Genomic DNA, 21,779 nt, shown 5'->3' with positions numbered 1-21,779 from the left:
TTAATGCATTTTCATAGATAATCTGGTAGCATAATTAAATTTCTTCCTAGTATCTTAAAATACATTCCAACCAGCACTGTAGTGGTAGTAATCTGAAAATTTGAACTGCCCCACAATGCTGGGTTTTAAGAATAAAGTTGTCATTAAAGAATGCTGGTTCTTGTTTGTATCTAATGCAGTAGAAGTCACAGGGGAGTCACTTAGTGCATACAATGTTGGTCCAGGAAAAAACAAACACAAACACACACACACACACACAGCCTTGGTTAGATGAATTCCTCCTTTGATTTATCAAGCTAGACATTGACTCCCAAGACAACCCTCTTCTACTGCTTATAGAAGAAAAAAAAGTATTATTTAAAAGATGCAGATGACACAAAGATGTGAAACTTTGGCACTATGAAGAAAGTTGGCAGGCTAAATTTAAGTACCAGTTAAGTGTACATTTAAGTACCTTTAAGTCATAGTAATGGGAGGCAAAGTGCTTGCAGAATGGATCAAACTATCAATGAAACAAATATACTCAGTAATGAAATAAGAAACCAGTTATCAATAAAACCCTCAGTAAAAATACATATATTTTCTTAAAAATTATTTCTTTAGTACATGTGATATTGTCAACTATGCTTTTTAAATTATTGCAGTATTTATCTTTTCATATTTTTTATAATCTAGTATGTCAAGTATTTTGCTTTTTCTAAATGTTTCATACTTTAGGATTATGTCTTTCTGATAAGATCAAAGAAATAGACAAAGTCTTACTTTAAAAAAAAATTAACTAGTTTTTACTGCCTCCATTCTTTCAGTATATTGTACCTTACTTTTGATAGCCTAACAGCTTCATTTTTATGAGTGTTTCTTTTAATAATTTTCTCTGAATAAAACAATAGCTAGAGTCACATAAGCTTTTAATATACACTGATCTTTTGGCATTTTCCTGCCTAATTTGTGTTATTTTAAGTTTCTTCTTTAGAGTTTACATTTTTAAATTATGAGTAGCTAAAGTTTTATAATAATCACACTGTTAATTTCTATTTTTATTGGCTATACTAGAAATGGAACCTGCAAAATCTCTAAATTTTTAATGCATTATGATCTTATTCATTTTGTTAATTACATATGCCTGTAAACCAAAAAATAATGCCTACTCTTTATACATAGGCTAGAATGGATTTTCAGTACATATTGCTTTGAGCTTTTAATTGCATAATTAAAATGTAGTCTGGGCTTTTGATAGAATTGATCACTAATATTTTCATATTTATAATAAGGCTCACTACTATACTTTCACTTGGTTCAAGCCCTTGTGTTCTTTTTAGATTTGTTGTCACCTGTCTGGTGCACTTTGATCATATTGTTTTGATTGTACTAATAATTATCCTATCTTTCTTGAACATCTTGCATTTTAACCTATAAGAATCTAACCTCTTACGGAAATTCAGTCAGTATTTTCAGGTGTCATGATAATTAACACACTTGGTTCTATTCTTATGCAGTACTTCAATCTATTATTGTTTGCTGTCTTCCTCTCATTTTTACTGTCAAGTTCAATGTTTTTCTCCCCACATGTTTTTTTGTCTTCCACCATACTTTGGGAAAATAACATTCAAGTATTATTACTGGCTACATCGTCAAGCTTTGGATCCATCTCCTCTTGGGCTTTGCTAAGATAAAAACTTTAGATCTTAATTTTGTCTCAAATCATGTATTCTCTTATTTAAAATGCTCTTTGCATATACTTTAGTATATACATACACATACATTTGTATGTGAGGGTTGCAATGTGTACATACGTATGCACAGGTGTTCCTCAACTTACCATGAGGTTGCATATCAATAAACCTATTGTAAATTGAAAACATTCCAAGTCAAAAATGCATTGACTACACCTAACCTTCAGTACATAGCTTAGCCATGCATCACACTGTAGAGTCCCTCCCATTTCTCCTCCCTTTCACCAGGCTGACTAGGAGCTGCCACTCACTGCCACCACTCCTAGAAAGCAACTTACTACACACTGCTAGCCCAGGAAAACATCAAAATTCAAAGCACGATTTCCACTGAATGCTTTTTATTTTTGCGCCATTGCAAAGTGAAAGAATTCTAAGTCAAGGAGCTGGGGATGTAGCTCAAGTGGTAGCGCACTCGCCTGGCATGCGTGCGGCCCGGGTTCGATCCTCAGCACCACATACAAACAAAGATGTTGTGTCCGCCAAAAACTAAAAAAATAAATATTAAAAATTCTCTGTCTCTCTCTCTTTCACTTCTCTCTTTAAAAAAAAAAAAAAAAAAAAGAATTCTAAGTCAAGCCATGGTAAGCCAGGGACTATCTATAGAGATGTGTGCATCTAGGTATCTCCAGCTCACATTCCCCTCACTCAGGTAGAGGGCTTAGTCCTCCCGTTGTATTTGAATAATTTCTCAAGTGGGACATGTCGGTGCGCTAATTCTATACCAACTGAATCTTGTATGTTCCCAAAACATTTTTCCCCAAGACATAATTTCTTGGCTATGTATAGAATCTGTAGAGTTCTGTCACTAAACTAATTGATTACACGTTGCTCTTATTATCTGCCACTTAAATATTTGAGGTTATAATTCCAATGTTCTTTGGGCACTATCAAGCCTTTTTATATTGTAGGTTTTTCTTCCACTCGGGGATAGGTTCTTTATTTCTATCATTATTCTCTACCCTTTATTTCCTTCTCTTCCAAATCATCCCAGTCAAGCATCTTCAGTTCTGATTTCCTTTTCTTTTTCTGAATTATAAGCTACTTGGTTTTCCACAACAATATCTGGGTTCCCACCAGTAATCTTATTTTCATTCTTTAATGAGTTGTACAATTTGGAAATTTTTACTGCAGAAGTTACTGTTGTTCTATTTCATCTCATTGAAAGTCTCCCTTTCCTGTGTTAATGCTCTGTTCTTTCCCCATTGGTTTTCCCTCAAAAATCAATCACCTCTTTCAGTGATTCAGTATGGGCAAGCCCTGAATCATGTTACCATGTTTACCATATTAAATTTGCAGCCCTGATCTTACATCAGAAGCACCTAGACTTTAAGGTATACCAACGCCTGGACCACATCCCCAGCTATCCTGATTTAACTGGCCTGTGCAGCATCTAGGCATAGGTATTTCAGGAAGTTCTAACATGCATCCAAGAACTGAGATCCACAGTCTTAGAAGAATGACAGTGACCCTGCATGCTCATGACTTTCTTCCTACCTCACCCACCCTACCATCTCTGGGCCACTGGCACGGACAACACAGCTCCTCCTGGAGTCAGCACGGATGGGCTGGCAAGCTACAGCCTCGTTTGGAGCTAGAGAGAGATTCTCCATGGGGTGTTAGTGGACCACGGCTCCTTCTCCAGACAGTGAGAAGTGGAGAGTTGAGCTCCACAGGCAGTTGCTCTCCAGCTCCCGGCAGACTTAATAAAGCAACTGACCCCAAGCACCAGCAGCCCCCAGGGCAGTTCTCTTTTGAGGATCTGCCCCCGGGGGCTGGCAGCAGAGAGACCTGGGCCGTCACCCCAGGTCATTAAGTACTCTGCACCTGCCCTCTTTCAGAGAGCTCGAGGAAATCTTACTAGAGACATACCCTCAGGCTCCATCTGTGTGCAACAGGTGGACCCGAGTGGGGGGGGTTCCACAGAGAAGGGGCTGCATGTGATCTTGTTGGCCATTGTCCTTCCAGAATCCCGCTCCACGGGCGTGGCTGTGTACCTCACAGGCCATGGCATAATAGCCCGCCCAAACGGTACCTGTTCAATAAATCTATTAACTAAAATAATTCTTTTGGCAGACAAGTAAAAAAATATATTTATGGCTTACATGATGTTTTGTTATTTGAATACATTGTGGGGTGGCTAACCCAAGCTATTTAACATAAACCGCCTCCGACTTATTTTTGTGGCAAGAACACACAAATCACCTTTGTTCGGAATTATCAGATCTTAGTGTACATGGGGTGTGGGCACCATTGCAGAAGCACAAAATAAAATCATTGCTGGATGTGTAGTGAAAAATAAAAATAAATCATCAATGAGATGAGTCATTCCTGTCCTATGACCCCTGCATCCCAGGAAATCTTCCCAATTGCAATGATATAGCAACTGCTTTAAGAATGCCTGCCTACAAATCAATTATGTTTAGAAATCCATACTGATATTTCTTTATTCATCCACTCTACTTATTACAAACTATGTTTTCTCCATTTATACATGGGTGATCTCCACTCCGAGATTGCAGAGAGCAGGAAACCGTGTCACCGTCACTGTTGAATTTCACAGCCATTGTTTGCCTGGCACATCAAGTAAGTGGTCAATAAATATTTATTGATTCTAAAAATATTGAATTTTGCAATGTTCACCTGTTCTTAGGGGCACTGAAGGATTAAATAAGACAATAAAGTTAAAGTGCTAAGCATGGTTTTTGCACAGCTTAAATGAAAATAAATTGGAAGTTTTGTTTCATTTTATTCAAATTCATGCTTTCAAACAAACTTAAGCATTTTGTACCATTTTCTCTTTGCCATCCCATCTTCCCTTTCACTGATGATAATAATGGAGAATTAGCATTAAATACCTGTAAATTGTTTTATTATTTGACAGCATTCCCCTATATTCTCTTCCCAGCTCCTTCTCAATATACTTTGTGTAAGTGTACTATTACTTAAAAATGCTTCACATTTCCATGACAATTATTTTTACAGTGTTTCTAAATTACCCAGACATTTAAAAAGAATGTCAGATCCAACTATAATATACACATGCCACACATGAACTGTTCTATAGCGATTTTGCTGAATGTCAAAGTCACCAAGGTTGAGTATAATTAGGTAATTCACCAAGCTAACTCTTAAAGCTAATAGCTACTCTAAAACTCCCTTAGAGTAACATCTTCCAAAGCTAAGCAAAGTGGGATTTAAAAATATTAAAACAAAAATAAATTTCATGCAGTATTTTTACAGGCTTTTTGTCTGTTAACATCTCTATAGAAATCTTAAAACAAAATAGCTGACTCAATTTATTGACATTCAAAATATCTTTCTGGCACTTTGTGATAATTACATGAAGTACTAATGGCATTTAAATTTTATTTAGTTATTAGACTTCTTTAGAGCTTTAGCACCAGCGTCTAAAGTGCTTTATGAAGAATTGATAAGCCCCATTATTCGGAAAGAACCAAAAGAACTCATTTAATTGTGCATAACTGTGTACTGATGTTTTTACCTTTATTTATGGAGGGAGAAGTTCAGAATTCCACCAAGTTTAATGTTAGCTACCTACATAAAAGCTCCATCTCCAGATGTGGTCACACTGGGGGGTCAGGGCTTCAACAGATGAATTTTTCAGGACCAAAATCCAGTCCATAAGAGGCCTGAACTGCTCTGCCTGGGCCCGAGGAAGGGGTCCAGCTGGCTCATAAACACAGCACAAGGCACAAGGACAACAGCTGGAACCTGTTGAGGAGGGTGCATCCATACAGGATAGAACCCACCCCCACCCCCCGCCATAAAGGTGTTCTTTAATGGACTCAGACCCTCCCTCTCAGAGCAATTTTTATTCTGGGGGAAAAAAATCACATTTAAATGAGTGAAATTACAATACAATTTAAACCTTAGCAAGGAATCAGGCAGTCCGTCTGAATGCCCCCGTGCCCCTTCATTACGTCTCTGTACACCCCAATACACTTTAGAGCTTCACCTGCTCAGGAGGACCCCCAAATGCAAGGAACAACAACCAAGAGAAACTCAAGAAAGAGCCCCAGGAAGAGGGCCAGTGAAAGGGAGAAAGTCAGCTAAAAGCAACCGAGCTACAAGGCTACCCTGGGCTTGCACAAGATTTTATTAAACGTGGAGGGAAAAGCAAAGGATTTGATGCACACTTGACCTAATTGCTGGGCACGTCGCTTTCTCCGTGACACATGATTGATGGTCATAAGCAGTTCCAGTGATTGCGATTGATGTATTTACATATGACATTTGCCCAGAAAACAGGAGAGGAATAGTCCACTAACGAAATTCAGAGATACTTCAACAACAAAGGCTGTATCTCAGACCTCCTAGGCCTGTCTGAAAATGAAAAGCTAGGTCCTCTGATAACAAAAACAACTCCGACTCATGTAAAGGTGCCCTTTGAGTCATGACTTTAACTAGCCTGGATGTTCTCTGAATTGTTGATAATGAACATTTGGAGACACAAGTGCAAAAGCCAGCATTGCCCTCTCGTGCCACATGCCAGCACATTGCCAGGGCTGAAACCCGCCTGCCCAGATCAGGCGCCTCTTGATCTGTGCACTCCCTTCATGCATGACCATTGTTTTCACAAACTATCACCAACATAAGCACTTACCGTTTCGCAGGCACGAAGTCTGATGCCAGCCTCGCCAGGCTACCACCAAGGTATCGGTAGGACTGCGCTCCTTCCTGCAGCCGTAGGAAGGCACCTTCTCCTTGCTCACCTTCTCCTTACAGGTAGTCGGTGGCATTCAGTAAGTTCCTTGTGGTTGTGGCCCTGAGATCTGTTTCTTCACTGCCAGGCAGCTGAGTGCTCTACAAGGAGCCCACATTCCTCTGCTGGTGTCGCTCCTTCCATCTTTATGGAAGCGATGGTAAGTCCCTCCACCTTTCCACCTCACCTCCTGCCTCTTCTTCTTCTCTGTGACCAAGCCCAGAGCAGGCTTTCCACTTTTAAAGAGAAATGGGATTTGATTGAGCTCATCTGAGTAAACCACGATGCTCGCCTTAGCTCAGGTGCACACTCTTAATCACACAGCCACGGGGCTTCTCTCCGTGGGAGGCGAGGTACGCAACCACACCAGTTAGAGGACCTTTGGGTCCACACACTGGGCATCTCACTGCTGCGGCATTTTCCATCTCTCTCCTTCCCTTCTCCATTATTAGGCACAGAAAGTCAATGTGAATTGCGAAGGGCTATTACTTCCCCTTGCACCGGCTCTGAAGCCTCAGACTGGGCGGCCATTGGAATTGTGACTTAGATTCTGTTCCTCAATACAGACCAGCTGAACCACTCCTGCTGCAGACCCTAAAAGGGCCCAATTCTATATTTCTGTTTCCCATCTGTTTCCCATATTCACACTCACTATCCCAGATTTCAGCCCCTTGTGAACTGTTAACTTTGTTATAAAATATAAAAGGTTAAAAAAAAAAAAAAGCAGTGAATCTCAGTGTTGATTACTTCTAGGGAAGGTCCTTCAAAAAAGCATTAATCAAAGCCCCTCAAATTTTTCATAAATGGAGCCTATGAACATAAAAAGGAGAGAGAAGGAAAGATCCCTCTTTAAATAGATTGTATTTAACCAAATTTGTTCATTGAGCTTCTGCTATTTGAACTGCTATTAAAATCATTTGCAAAAAAAAATTAATGTTCATATTAAGAAATAAAGCTAACAGATACCCTTTCTGATATCTTAATTTTTCTAGGCACAAATAAAAATGAACACTGTAATTCAGTTCAATTAAAGACGATGGGTCCAACATCGAGCTGTTTGCTTTGGAGTATGGAAAAACAGCAAATCTTCATTCTGTGATCGTGACCTCCTTTTCCCCTTGTTTGTGGCTTTACCCACATCTGCTCCATCTGGTGCTATTTAGTATATAACTTGCAAACTTGAAAGCTATGTTTAAAATAAGATGTTCCATGACTGCTCACCTGTCACCAAGATTACTTCTCCTTCCCTTCTTGTTTTATTCCTTCCTAGTGATTTTTTATTTAGCCTGCTATATAAGTTCGTTTATTTGTTTGTGAGTGAAAATACTCTCGTGCCATCCATGCTTACAATTAGTAGCTGCACTGACAGGTAGTGAGAGCCTCTCCGCCCTGAGGTCGGAGACATCGTGGGCCACACCATCTGGGATGGAAGGAATGGTGATGACCTGCTAGAGCCAAAGTAAGGGCTATGACATTTATTTTTGAAGGAACCATTATTCTTAGAAGGTTTTATTTTAATCCTTTTCCTATTTCCTTCTTACCTTAGGAGGAAAAATGTTTATTTGATTTTTTTTTAATTGTCTACATATCTTCTGTTGCTCAGTTCAATTTTCTGTCCCCTCAAGTGAACTGAGCAGAGTAACAGCAAAGTAAGGGGACAGTTCTGAGTGAACCTTCCCCAGGAGAAGGCAGCTCAGTGTGTTTCTTTCACAACCACATTCATAGACATATCCGTGCCTGGTGGGCTGCTGAGGGAATCAAGTCACCTCCGACAAAGAGGTTTCGAATATGTTGCCTTAAACAAGGTCTAGGAAATCCATGACTCTCTTTGAACTGACTTCTGCTATTTTGATGGAGCTCAGGGGTTATGAAATTCCTTCCCACATGAGCCGGTGGCTCTGTGGCCTGGACTAGGTTCTGAAATTCTCAGCCCGCATTATTGGTCTGCACAATGAACATTCTCTAATTCTCTGGTGGAATTATAAGCTCCTTTCCAGCTAGAACATTCTATGATTTTAGAACGGATATTCCTAAATCACAAAAGCCGTTTAGAAGTTCTAATTTTAGAATATAACGACCATCCTCTGATGATAGAAAACACACTTGGACCTTGAGAGTACATGAATGGATGGTAACCTAATCCAGAAAAGGGTGTTCTTTTTATTTTTCCAGGTGGTGTCTTGAAGTCCACTCCACGCCTACATTTCAAGAACAAAGAGAATGTCTGATGAGGAAAGTCCTGTTTCGGCCTATCACTCACTCTACAGATAAAAGGAAGACCTGAGCTCAGCAGACTGTCAATGCTCCTTCCCATGTAGCCTCGGGAATGAATATTTAACTCGCTTCAACCATCATTTGCTGAACTCCAGCTATGTATCCCTGATGCACTGGTGGTATCCGCCACTGGGAGAAATTACACAATGGTCCTAGGATTAAGAGTAACCTAATCGGAAACTTGTGAAATACTACATGCAACATAATACACTAAGGGTGATAATAAGAGCTGGCCCAAGAAGTTCAAGGATGAAATGAACTTCATTTTGACACAATGCCTGTAAGATGCAAGGAAATGATATGCATTACTAAAACCATGCAGTCAGAGACGATAAAATGAACTGCCTTCAAAAAAGCTGCTGTTGAAACAGGACCAAAGCTTTTGTGCTAAATAAAGACATCAATTTGTCCTCTCTTCGGACGTATGGTAAAATCATGATGCAATGTAAAAGGACATAAAAGTTAATGATTTTGGAACAAAACTGCATGATGCAAGTGCTCTGTTGGGAATAAACAGACCAGGAGCCAGTCAGGGGATTCTATGAGATGAAGGTCAGTTTCCAGTCCATTCTGCAGAATCAATACGGTACCTTGGACCTGCAATGGGTCTCATAAGTCATAGATTGACGAGGCCATGTATCACCTTGGGCCCTGCGTGACTCTCAATGCCTCTCATCGACAAGCATTGTCGAGCAGACATCTGTGACCAGAATCTGCAATCGGAATAGAATCTTGTCCACGCGTGGGCGGTGGGCAAACAGAGTGGACGACCCCCCAGCAAGCAAAGTGCCATCACTTTCCGAAGGCCCATATGTCAAATCCAGAATTGATTTCCAGAATCAAAACTGAAATCGCTATCAGAGGCTTCCTGTGAAGGTCCCGTTTCATTGATGAGGTTTGTCACGATGAAAATCGACATCATCCACATATTGGAAAGATCCAGAGAATCACATCCATGCCCAACCTTCCTTTTGATACGGTTTTCCTGTGGAAAAATATTTGAAGAAATAAAATTAGAAACGAAGAAAGAAAACGATAAGGACTAGGAAATATCATCGTTCATTTCCCACCTAAGGACGGAGTTGGGCACTCTTCTAAGTGCTGAGAACAAAATAGTAAAGATCCCGCCTTCCTAGAGTGGCCCGCTGAGGGGAGATAAATAAACGAATAAATACGCGTGGTTTGCAATGGTATGTAAGATGGTGACAAGCACCATGGAGGAATTGACAGCAGAAATGACAAAGCTAACATTTGGAGCAATCCCAGGGCCCCAGCCTTCATCTAGCACTTGAACTTGAGGACCAGAAAAATGCTGAACTCTGATTATCATAAGAGACAACACTGCACAGCTCTCCTGTGATCCTGCCTCCACGTTCACCAGCTTGATCCTCCTGTTACCTCCAGAAGGCCTGTTTATTATCATCTGCGTTTTTCAGATGGGAAGACCAAGACCACGAAGCTTCTTTGGTGAAGAGCAGAGTTGGGATTTGAATCCAGACCTTCCAGCCGAAGTCACTGAGCTCTTAACTCCCACTACACAGCCTCGACCAATGAATCCCACGTGGTGCTGATGTCCACCCACATGCCTGCATCTGGCTGTCTACCTGATCTCTCCATTGGTATAGCTGATGGGCTGCACGAAATTGATGCATTTAAAATAAAACTTAATGCATCCCTTCAAACATCCTGCCCTCCTGTTTTCCACCTCTGCACACCTGCTGCTCGACTCGGCTTCTGGAACTGTCTTTATAAATAGCACACCCTTCACACAGCTGCTCCAGCCCGAAACTTAAGCCCTGACTTTTCTGTTTCTCTCACATCCGTCATCCAACCTATTTGAAACTCCTCCAAGACATTGCCCAAATCCAACACTCTGCAATCCCGTCCAGGATGCAGAGTGGACCCACATCCAGCCTGGGATGGCCTCACGTCTCTACTTCATTCTTGCCACCAAGAGTCAATTCTCCCTCCGATAGTCCCAGGGATCTTTAAAAAAGTGTAAATCAGATCATGTCATACCCCTGCACAAACAAGTCTGGCAGCTTCTTTATTAGTCAGAAAGCAGACACAGAATCAATAGTAGAGAGAGAGAGAGAGAGAGACGGAGAAAGATTTATCTTAAGAAATTGGCTCACACCATTGTAAGGGCTGGCAAGTTCAAAATCTGCAGGGCAGACCAGCAGACTGGAAATTCTGGCAAAAGCTGAAGTCTTGAGTCCAAAACTTGGCAACTCAAGCAGAATGTCTATGTTACTGTCTGGAAGAGGATTCCTTCCTATTTGTGGGACTTTAAGCCATTTCTCTAATGACCTTCAACTGATTGAATGAGGCCCACCTTCATAATGAAAGATAATCTGCTTAACTCAAAATCTTCTGGTTTAAATATAAATCATATCTTTTAAAAAATATATTTTTAGTTGTAGATGAACATAATGCCCTTATTAATCATTGATTGATCGATGGATTGATTTTATGTGGTGCTGAGAATCAAACCCAGTGCCTCACACGTGCTAGGCAAGTGCTCTACCACTGAGCCACAACCCCAGCCCTAAATATAAATCATATCTTAAAGAAAGAAAAAAAGCCTTCACAACAACATATAGACTAGTGTCAACACAACACCCAGGCTTTTTCCTATCTGCAAAAAAAAAGTCTGGTTTTGCTCTTCCTTTTACCTGTGATGCCCTTTCCCCAGACCTCTACATGGCTGGCTCGCTCTCTCTCTCTCTCTCTCTCTCTCTCTCTCTCTCTCTCTCTCTCGGAATCTGGATCTCAGCTCTCATGCCACCTGATCAAAGAGTGACAGCTTGCCTAGCCAGATCATGTTACACAGAGCAGGTCAATTGCTCTCCAGCTCCTGGAGCTGCCTTCGTGGGACCTCCCAGACACAGAAGGACATGGCTTGTTTACTGTCTTCCCCACTGGGTCACACAGTGTCAGAATTGTGCCACTCCTTGGGGCTGAAGAATAAAGCAGAATGAGTGAAGGGAAGGATAAAAATAGATTTTTTTTAAATCATTTGGTAGAAAGGAACTGTGGAAATATTAAGAAACAGGATCACTTTTCAAATACTTATGATGTAAATGAAATTATTATTTATTCGTTGTAACTTATACTCCATGTAACATTCTTTTCTATGGCTTTGGTTTTTTGTTTTTTGTTTTGGGGAGTTTTTTTTGTACCAGGGATTGAACTCAGGGGCCCTCGACCACTGAGCCACATCCTCAGCCCTTTGTTGTATTTTATTTAGAGAAAGGGTCTCACTGAGTTGCTTAGGGCCTTGCTAAATTGCGGAGGCTGGCTTTGAACTCCCCATCCTCCTGCCTCAGCCTCCCGAGCCACTGGGATTACAGGCGTGCACCACCACCACACCTGTCTCTATGGCTTTTTTCTTATTTTGTCTGAGGTTTTTGCTACTGTTTTCTGTTTGTGATTTTTTTTTTTTATTTAACTTGAGGTCATGCCCCTGAATGTCCTTTGCCTCCTAGAATGTTGCAGCAGGATCAACCCATTTAATTAAAGCACACTGCACCCCATAAGCTCTTTCCAAAACCAGCAAGCTCCTTGCCACAGAACCCTGACCTCCACGCTAACTGCATTCCAGCTCTGCCTGGACACCACACTCACCTGGCTCTGTGTCTAAATATGGTGAAGCATGGGAGCCCTCTACACACCTAAGACAGCATTCAACCTGGGAACAGTGCTTAGACAGAGGATGAAAAAATTAGTAGAGTCAATAATAAAAATACATTTATTTGTTTATTTATTTATTCTAATTTGTTATACATGACAGCTGAATGCATTTAATTCATATTATACAAATAGAGCACAATTTTTCATGTCTCTGGTTGTACATAGAGTAACAACATTTGCGTCTTCATACATGTGCTTGGGGTAATGATGTCTATCTCATTTCACCATCTTTCCTACCCCCCTACCCCCTCCCTTCCCCTCCCTCCCCTTTGCCCTATCTAATGTTCCTCTATTCCTCTCATGCTCCTCCCATCCCCATTATGGATCAGCCTCCTCATATCAAATAAAACACTTGGCATTTGGTTTGGGGGACTAGCTAACTTCACTTAGCATAATATTCTCCAATTCTATCCATTTACCTGCAAATGCCATGATTGTACTCTCTTTTAATGCTAAGTAATATTCCACTGTGTATATATACCTCATTTTCTTTATCCATTCATCTACTGAAGGGCATCTAGGTTGGTTCCACAGTTTAGCTATTGTGAATTGTGCTGCTATAAACATTGATGTGGCTGTGTCCCTGTAGTATGCTGTTTTTAAGTCTTTTGGGTATAAACCAAGGAGAGGGATAGCTGGGTCAAATGGTGGTTCCATTCCAAGTTTTCTGAGGAATCTCCATCCTGTTTTCCATATTGGCTACACCAATTTGCAGTCCCACCATCAATGTATGGGTGTGCCTTTTTCCCCACATCCTCATCAACACTTATTGTTGTTTGTCTTCATAATAGCGGCCATTCTGACAGGAGTGAGATGAAATCTTAGAGTAGTTTTGATTTGCATTTCTCTAATTGCTAGAGATGATGAGTATTTTTTTCATATATTTGTTGATTGATTGTATATCCTCTTCTGAGAAGTGTCTGTTCAGGTCCTTGACCCATTTATTGATTGGGTTATCTGTGGGGTTTTGGGGGGGGGGTGGTGTTAAGATTTTTGAGTTCTTTATATATCCTAGAGATTAGTGTTCTATATTATGTTCGTGTGATAAAAATTTGCTCCCATTCTGTAGGCTCTCTCTTCATCTCACTGATTGTTTCTTTTGCTGAGAAGAAGCTTTTTAGTTTGAGTCCATCCCATTTTTTCCACTATAGGAGTCTTGTTAAGGAAGTCGGGGCCTAATCCGACATGATGAAGATTTGGGCCTACTTTCTCTATTAGGCGCAGGGTCTGTAGTAATAAAAAACACATTTATATAGTGAGTACCAATGTTCTTTGTTTGCAAAGAAATTGTTTATGCCTTGTTTTACCTGAGTGATCCACAGGATGGATCTTCAATATTCTTCATTCCCAGTTGGCAAAGTAAGTAACCACAGGAAAAATTAATGTGATCAAATTCTGCATTGAAAGTTCAGTTCCTGCCCAGGGTGACAAGGATATTCCTTTGCAGAGATAAAATTCCCAGTGAGGATGTTCTGGCTCCAAGCCTGTGGTCTTCTTAGTGATCTGACCCCACTAGGGCAGAATCCTCAAGAGGCCAGGACTCAACACAACTCCACAGGTAGATTGTGGACACATAGCCATAAAATCTACAACCTCCAGCCCTCAGGAACGTTTCCACAAGAGTGTCCAAGGCCAGTCTATAGTGTAAGAGCCTCCAGCCCCCGTGAGACCCTCAGATTCCACCTCTGTTAGCTGTGTGGTAAAGGAGGTGGTGTAGTCTCTGGGGGACCTGAGTCCGGAACTTGAGTTTACCTCCCTACAAGCTCTAGTTCTAAGAACCAAGTTTTACTTCTCCAGAACCGAGATGGAAGCCTCTCTCCCCAGTGGATGAGACCTGGAGGCTCGTGTTTACTGGCGAGCCCCCTGTTGCTCAGGGGAGAGCGCTGTCCACTAGCACTTCACCGTTTCAAAATGAACCAGATGTTTGATGAACATCATTATTTCATCTTTCCTCCAGCAACTAAAAAAAAAAAATACATACACACATTTTTTAAAAAAAAAATCAATGAAATGGGCGTTTCATTTACAAAATGAGAATTTTGTTTCGTGATAGACCAAAAATTCCACCCATAATCATGAGAATGGTATGCACCCACCATTAACTAAATGCCTATCTGAGCCTCACTTTCCTTAGTTGGCAACGACTGGGAGGGAATCCTACAAAGCCCATTCCCACTCTAAGGGTCTGTGAGCTAATCACAATCAAAACTCAATGGAAGCCTTTTCTTAATTAAGTGAAATATTTTCTATTTAAAATAAACTTTTCCCCATGTTTAAGAAACACTTAAAACCAACACATCTTTCCCTCTGATGCCTCCTCTTTCGGCTTCCCAGCAGCACCCCCCCCGCCCCCCCCCACACACACACAGTCTTGTTTTGTGCTGTTTCCTCTTTCTTTGAACAGCAGGTGCCAGAATAACAAGGCAGTATGAGATTTACAGAAACAATGTGTTTATACAGTTGGCCACCTTATCTAAAATGTAATGCTCTTCAACTCCAAATCAGATGTCTTGCCATCTGCTGCTCAGTGCGGAGAATCCTGCACAAGGCTAATATGTTACCAATCCGTGTCTGCACACAAGCCTGGGCCTCCAAAATTACTTCAGTAAAATATAACAATTCCTACAAACCCCTTTGCTATGCCCGTATGGAAACCAAAATATTCTGAAACTAAAATTATTCCCTATTTACATTATAGGGCACTTAATAAGTTCTCCATTAAAAGCTAGCCACAACATTAAGAATCCTTTCATTTAAGGATATTAAAACACTGGAGGTCCTCACAGAGCTGAGCTATAAAATGGAGTTATTCTGTGAACAAATAAAAGACATTTCAAACTTACCACCTTTGCTGGTGATATTTGCTTTGTGGTTGGTGTGTGTGTGTGTGTGTGTGTGTGTGAGAGAGAGAGAGAGAGAGAGAGAGAGAGAGAGAGAAAGCACTCTCTCAGATAGATTTGTTTTCTTTTCATTAAAGTTGAGCAGAAAAGCTTTGTGTTTTAAATCATGTGTCTGGTCTGCAGAAACCTCCCAATTGATTCTATCCATGTGGCAGAGATACCAGACCTGATTATAAAATGAAATTAGAAGAACATTATGACGAAGAATCAATGCCTGGGGAAAGGGTTCATTTTCCCCCTCACCTCTGTCAGCCTCTGAACCTAATTAACCGTGGGGTCCCTAGATATTGGATCGTAAATAGCTGTCTCTGGGCGTCCCCCTTTCGAAAATGTAAACACAACTCTGTGAGGGGCTGCCAAGGCCAGAGATTCAACAGGTAGCTGTAAAAAGAATCATTTCTTCTCATACCTGGAAACTTTCTCGACTCTGTAGGCATGTAGCTACCTCACTTAATTACTAGGCCAATTAATTAATTAAAGCCCATAACCTTGTAGCTTAGATCTTAGAACTAGAGCTCGTAGAGAGGTAAACTCAAGTTATCTTGAGTCTTTGCTACCTGTGGGAAGGCCACTTCTGGATAACACTCGAAGGTGTTTTACTCTCTTTGTTCTACGCCTGTGAACTACTCATCGTAAATTCCCTATACATGGTCTTTGGTCACATAGGCCAAGCATTCAAATCCACCAATGTTGTCATGGTTAAGAAATGATGTCAAATTTCCTAAAAAAGCCCCCACATAGCCTCAGCCTAGGGCCCAGAACTTCAGAGCAGTAACTCATCAGGTCCCACTGTGGTAAATAAACCTGAGGTCTCCACCCCTCGGAGTGATGCTTGCTTTCTTGCTGAGCGTGATTTCCATAACATTGAAAGATATATTTGAGCTTCTCCTGCATTTGGAATATAAGCCACTGCTTGCTACCCACCCAGGTCAATGGGGGAGAGTTAATATAGTTAGCCTTCTATATCTAGTTCTGTGCCATGGGTTAATCAACCACAGATGGAAAGCCTATGTTGGCTGTATGTGGACCGAGTTCGAACAGTATTTTCTTGTCATTATCCCCTAAACAATATGGCGTAACAACTATTCAGGTAGCGCTTACATTGATTTAGTACTAAAAGCAGTCTAGGTACGATCTAAAGCACACGGAAAGATAATGACAGTTGTATGGTCCTACTACCCTGTATTGGACATTTCTAGATCTCTCTTTCCCTGTGGCACTATTACTCCACCCAAAATGGGGTTGGGTTTGTATGTTCAAGTGAGGGCTTAATAAAAAAGAGAGTCATGTTCTGGGTTCAAATTCAATCAGTGTTCCGGCAGCGTAGATGGATTTATTGTGAAGCTAATTCCTGTGTCACAGGCTTCCCATACACCTTGACAACTTCTAACAAATCGAATTCCCGGTTTGAATTTAGCCGTGGGCAGCATCACAAGAAATGGAAACAGCAGACTGAATAACGCTTCAAGTTCAATGCCTTTCCTCTCCCCCGTGAGTCAGCAGCACCCTGGGTGCATCAGAGGTCGAAGTGAAAAGTCACATTTCTCGTCCTCAGCGAGTTTATTATGATTTTAAGAGCCCAAGAGTCCCTCTCTGTTCCAAGATATTGCCCCATGGCCAAACCCCAGGGTCTGAGGTTCCCATCTGGCCCATTCCTTTGGAGTGGGACATGGCAGGCAATGATGGAACGGCAGCAGACGTCCCCCCACACCTTGATGGGACCTTGTAGAGCCAGACCCAGGGTAGATGCCTAGAGAAGCTCAGGACCCTCCAGCCCACTCATTCCCGATGCTGTTGATAGCTAGAACCACCAAAGAGGGTTTTATTGACTCTACAGGCTTGATGGGGGGGTCCTGGGAATCTGTATTTTTCAGCCAGACTGGAAAACTCAAACTTGCTTTTAAAAAAGAAAACTTGTGTTTGTTCTCTTGTTCTCTCCCACTTCCTTCCTCTTCTCCCCTCCTTCCCCTGTACCTCCTCCTCCTCCTCTTTATCTCCCACCTTCAAATAAATTAATTAATTAAATTTGGTTAGAAAATACTGTTCAGCTAAATTATCTTACAAGGGAAGATTGTGAATACAATGGCCAGAAATATTCTGCCTTTGTACACTTTACTATTCTTGACGTTTTCAGGTTGCACGTGTGAAAGATCAAAAAAAAAAAAAAAAAAAAAAGCCTATGCAGATACCAAGCATAAGCCTTGCTTATTTTAGTGTAAACACTTTATTATAGGCAAAAATCTCAGGGTACTTCCTAGATGGTCCTAAGCCTAGGAAATTTGAGATATTGGTAATGCTACATTTTACATTTCTAATAGTTGTGGCCCTTCAAATATCGTCTCTCTTCTTTCAAATACTCTTGGCTTATATATGTATATTTCTGAGAGGTCTAAAGGGAACTCTCAAAGGCTCTTTGTTTTTAAATTTCAGCATAATTCTTTCAGCAATCGTTTGGTTTTAAAAAACATGTATTAAGCCACATTTTATAAATGTTTCTGACCTTGCACCTGGATTTTAAGGTTTTGAGACTTGAATTTATATTACATGAAAGTGTTTTAGATTTTGTTTTGCTTTGCTTTGTCTCTCTAGAAAGCAATGTATGCAGGTTATTATTTTAGGAAATGCTCTACTATCATTTATTTTATTGCTTGCTTATTTTGGCTTTGTCATATTTCTCCCACATCGTCAAATCTAATTGCTAATTATCCTTTCCTCAAATTTCTTAGTATTAATTTAAAACAAAGTTGATATCTCATTCACTTTGATTTGACGCACTTATTTTGCATAGCAAATATTTTTCCATTGGTAAGTATTATATACAATATAAATCAAATTGTCATTACAAACTAGAAGTGTGTTCTATCTATTGTCTTAACAAGATTACTCTGAATTATTTGTTTTTCTGTCTTTTGTGAAAGCATGTTATTCATTTTCTAAAACTTGTCAACTGTGTTGTTTTAACATATTTTTAAACACTTGGGAATTTTTTCTTATAGGCATTATATTTTTTTATAATTTTTTTATAATTTTTTCTTATAGGCATATATACTCTTCATCGTAGCATAAAAGATCTTGCTCCAGATCTAGAAATATTCTCTATCGATTACTCCAATTAAAAGGTCACTTAATCAAATTGTCTTATTTTGTGCCCTCTAATTTCTTTCAAATATTTTTTCTCATCCATTATTAAAAGTAATTTAATACACATATGAGGAAATGCAAGCCATTTTGCCCAATTATTTTAAGATCAATAACATCATTAGGATGGACACAGCATTAGGCTCATGTTCACTTTTATTAAATAAAATGGTCTGTTGAATTATAATATACAAAAGTCAACAAATGAAATGAAATGTGTACTGGTAGACTGACAGATAAACATGTAAAACCAAAATAAACAAAAACGAGAAGTGTGCTGTTTCGTGAATTTCAACAAGTGAACACGCCATGTAACTACCATTCAAATCACGATCCAGAATATTTTTTATTTTTTATTTTTTAATTTTATTTTTTAAAACTTTTTCCTGGTACACTGCAAATTATACATAATAGTGGGTTTCATGGTTACATTTTTGTACGTGTGCCCGCATACTTTGGTTACTTTCTTCTCCCCTCCCCTCTGTGGGGTTCCCTTCCTCCACTCTACACTATACTGGTCTCCCTTCTATTTTTATGACAAGATCTAGAATGTTCCCAGCACCTTCCCTTGTCCCAGGCAGTAGATGCCCCTCCTAGTTACTATCACTCTAGTAAGCCCTCACCTGCCTCCTAGGATTATAGACTAGTTTGCCTGTTGTTGTTGCTATATTTATTTTGTTGATGTATATTCTCACCTGACTCCTTTTACTCAATGTTGTATTTGGTTGGGTTATTTCTGTTGTTGCCTGCAACAGAGACAACACCTCAAGGCTTGCAGCAAGGCTATCTGGCTCACCAAACACATCACCAGATTAATAACTCCAATGTGTGATGGCAACAGAGCCCCCTAATTAGCATTCAACGTGGTTCTCTTGGTCTTCCCTTCAAGGAACACTAGATTTCATCCCTCCTGCTTATTCTTTCCCCAGGGATGCCTCTCAAAATGTATTCCTTTCCACTTGCCATTTATTCAAACTTATTTTTTTCCATAATCTAGCTCAAGCTTTACCTCCCATCTGTCTACAAAACAAATATTTCCTTTATCATAATTCCCTCCTCTATTGCCCTGTCATCAATTTGTTCAGATGTTATCTTGAAACAGTCTCTGTTGTCTAAGAGCAGCTTGTCTCCCAATAGAGGTAAAATTCCAGAATCTAGTAAATGCGGGGTTCCAGCAGAGAGTGCAAAAGCACAGAGTTGAGAGAGACAGTACATCCCTGGCTCCCAGGCTGAGACGCTCTCTGACCAGCACAGTAGCTAAAATCCTGGTTTCAGTGAGGGCACCTCTCCCTTGTCCCCCAGAATCTGTGCTGAGGAGCAGCCTTCTAATATGGTATTCGTGAAGAAGCATCTGAAAAGGGAACCTGTGGAAGGCACAGCTCAACTTCACCTTCAGACCCTCCAGATACAGGGTAGGTGATCTCTGGGGGACTTTCCCAAAACTAAGATGCATTCATTTCTTAGAACAGCCATAACAAATTATCACAAATTTGATGAATTATTACAAATTTGTTCTCATACAGTTCTAAAGTTCAAAAGCCCCAAATCAAGGTACTATAGGGCTGCACTCTCTGCAGAGGGTCTAGGAGACAGCCATCCCTACCCTCTGCTAGCTCCCATAGCTACACATCATCCTGATGGACTCTGGCTATGGACACATCCCTCCAATCTCCACCTCCATGGCCACCTGCTTTCTCCTCTTCTCTCTGTCAAATCTCCCGTAGGTATCTCTTATAAAGAAACTCATCATTCGATTTGGGCCCATCCACACAACCCAAGGTGATCTCTTCATCTAAGGATCCTTCATTTCATGACTTCTGCAAAGACCAAAAAGCCACATTCAACAGAGTTCAGGAATCAGGATCAGAACCTTTTTGCAAGTCACGTTCAACTCCCCACAAGGTTTTTGAGAGTATCATGGTAAATTTATTCCCCTGAATTCTTTTCTCTAGCCATGGTGTTTACAAGACATATTCGTGGTTTAGCTCAAGTATGGTAAATTATAAAGTCACCTGCTGCTCCTGAGTCATTGACTGAAAGGCGTACAAGAAGGACAGCTAAGTGCTTCGAGGGAAAAAAGATGAATTAAGTCTGCCCAAGAGGTATCATAACGCCGTAGGAACAGAAAACACATACAGAAAAGGTGGATGACAGTGGAAATACACTGCCTCGTAAGCAAGAGGAGAGAGAGGATGAAGGGTGCTTGCCCCTTGTCCCATTCCTGCCCTTATCACTCTCACTGGCACCAATTCAAACACATAGGTGTATGGCAACTGACCCGTCTCATTTCTCTCATGGACACTGCAGGCAAGTGGACAGCCTTTGCTCAATGCGAGCTTATGGAGTTCTTTTAAGCTCCAAATCAGAACCTGTCATATTAAAGTTAGGAATTACATTTAAAATGTGCTCACTGCCCAAAAAACTCTCAAAGGAAAGCAAAAAGAGTAAAGGAGTGATAGTATTGTTTCAAATTTATTTGTTTCAGCCATATGAGTCTATGAACAATTACATACAAAGGAGATATGTACTACATATAATATATATATTTAAGCAAATATGTATACGTAATATATAAATCCTCTGCTTCAGATAGGAATGGAGATTTTAAAAAATACCCAATGTTATCAGAAAAGGTGGATGATATTATCAACCACTCATAATCGTGACAATTTTAACCTCAGCTTTCATAGGCGCCTTTGGATTTCCATTTCTTGGTCTCTGTCCATGACTCTGTGCCTTTATCCATGCAGAAGTAACATTAAATCACTTTCACGTAAAGACTTAACTTCTATTGCCAGCTCAGGGTCAGCAGTCAGGGCTGGGATGGAAAGAAGTGCTGATTAATAGGGCTTTAAAGACTGGTTCAAATGTCTTAAAACAAAGACAAATATCCCGAATGGCTGCACATCTGTCCAGTGTTTCACAGCTTCACTTACAGCCATGACTTCTGGTCCAATTATACTGGCCTAGTTTCCCAACGACAGAGGCCTGTTTTCTTTAGTTTGGGGTTTGTTTTGTTTTGTTTTTCTCTAGTTGGTTTTTTGATACCTCAAGGACAACTCAAGGACACAGTCAATTTCTTATGGATATGCAGCAACGTAAAGAAAATAAGGACACAAAGAAAGGAACCATCTTCTTAGAGAATCGGGGAGAACATATATGATGTTTAAGTGAGCAGACTCAAAGAGCACAGGGGAACACCCTGGTAAACAGCCTGAGATACTTAAAAGGGAGGTATTTTGCCTAACATCAGCATAGAACTTTTCATAAAGAGCTTCTATCCTTAAAGCATTCATCTTTCTAATCCCCAAAGCTTAG

This window comes from Callospermophilus lateralis, chromosome 18 (genome assembly GCF_048772815.1).
Source record: "Callospermophilus lateralis isolate mCalLat2 chromosome 18, mCalLat2.hap1, whole genome shotgun sequence".
Classification (NCBI taxonomy): domain Eukaryota; kingdom Metazoa; phylum Chordata; class Mammalia; order Rodentia; family Sciuridae; genus Callospermophilus; species Callospermophilus lateralis.
This window is presented reverse-complemented; position numbering follows the sequence as displayed.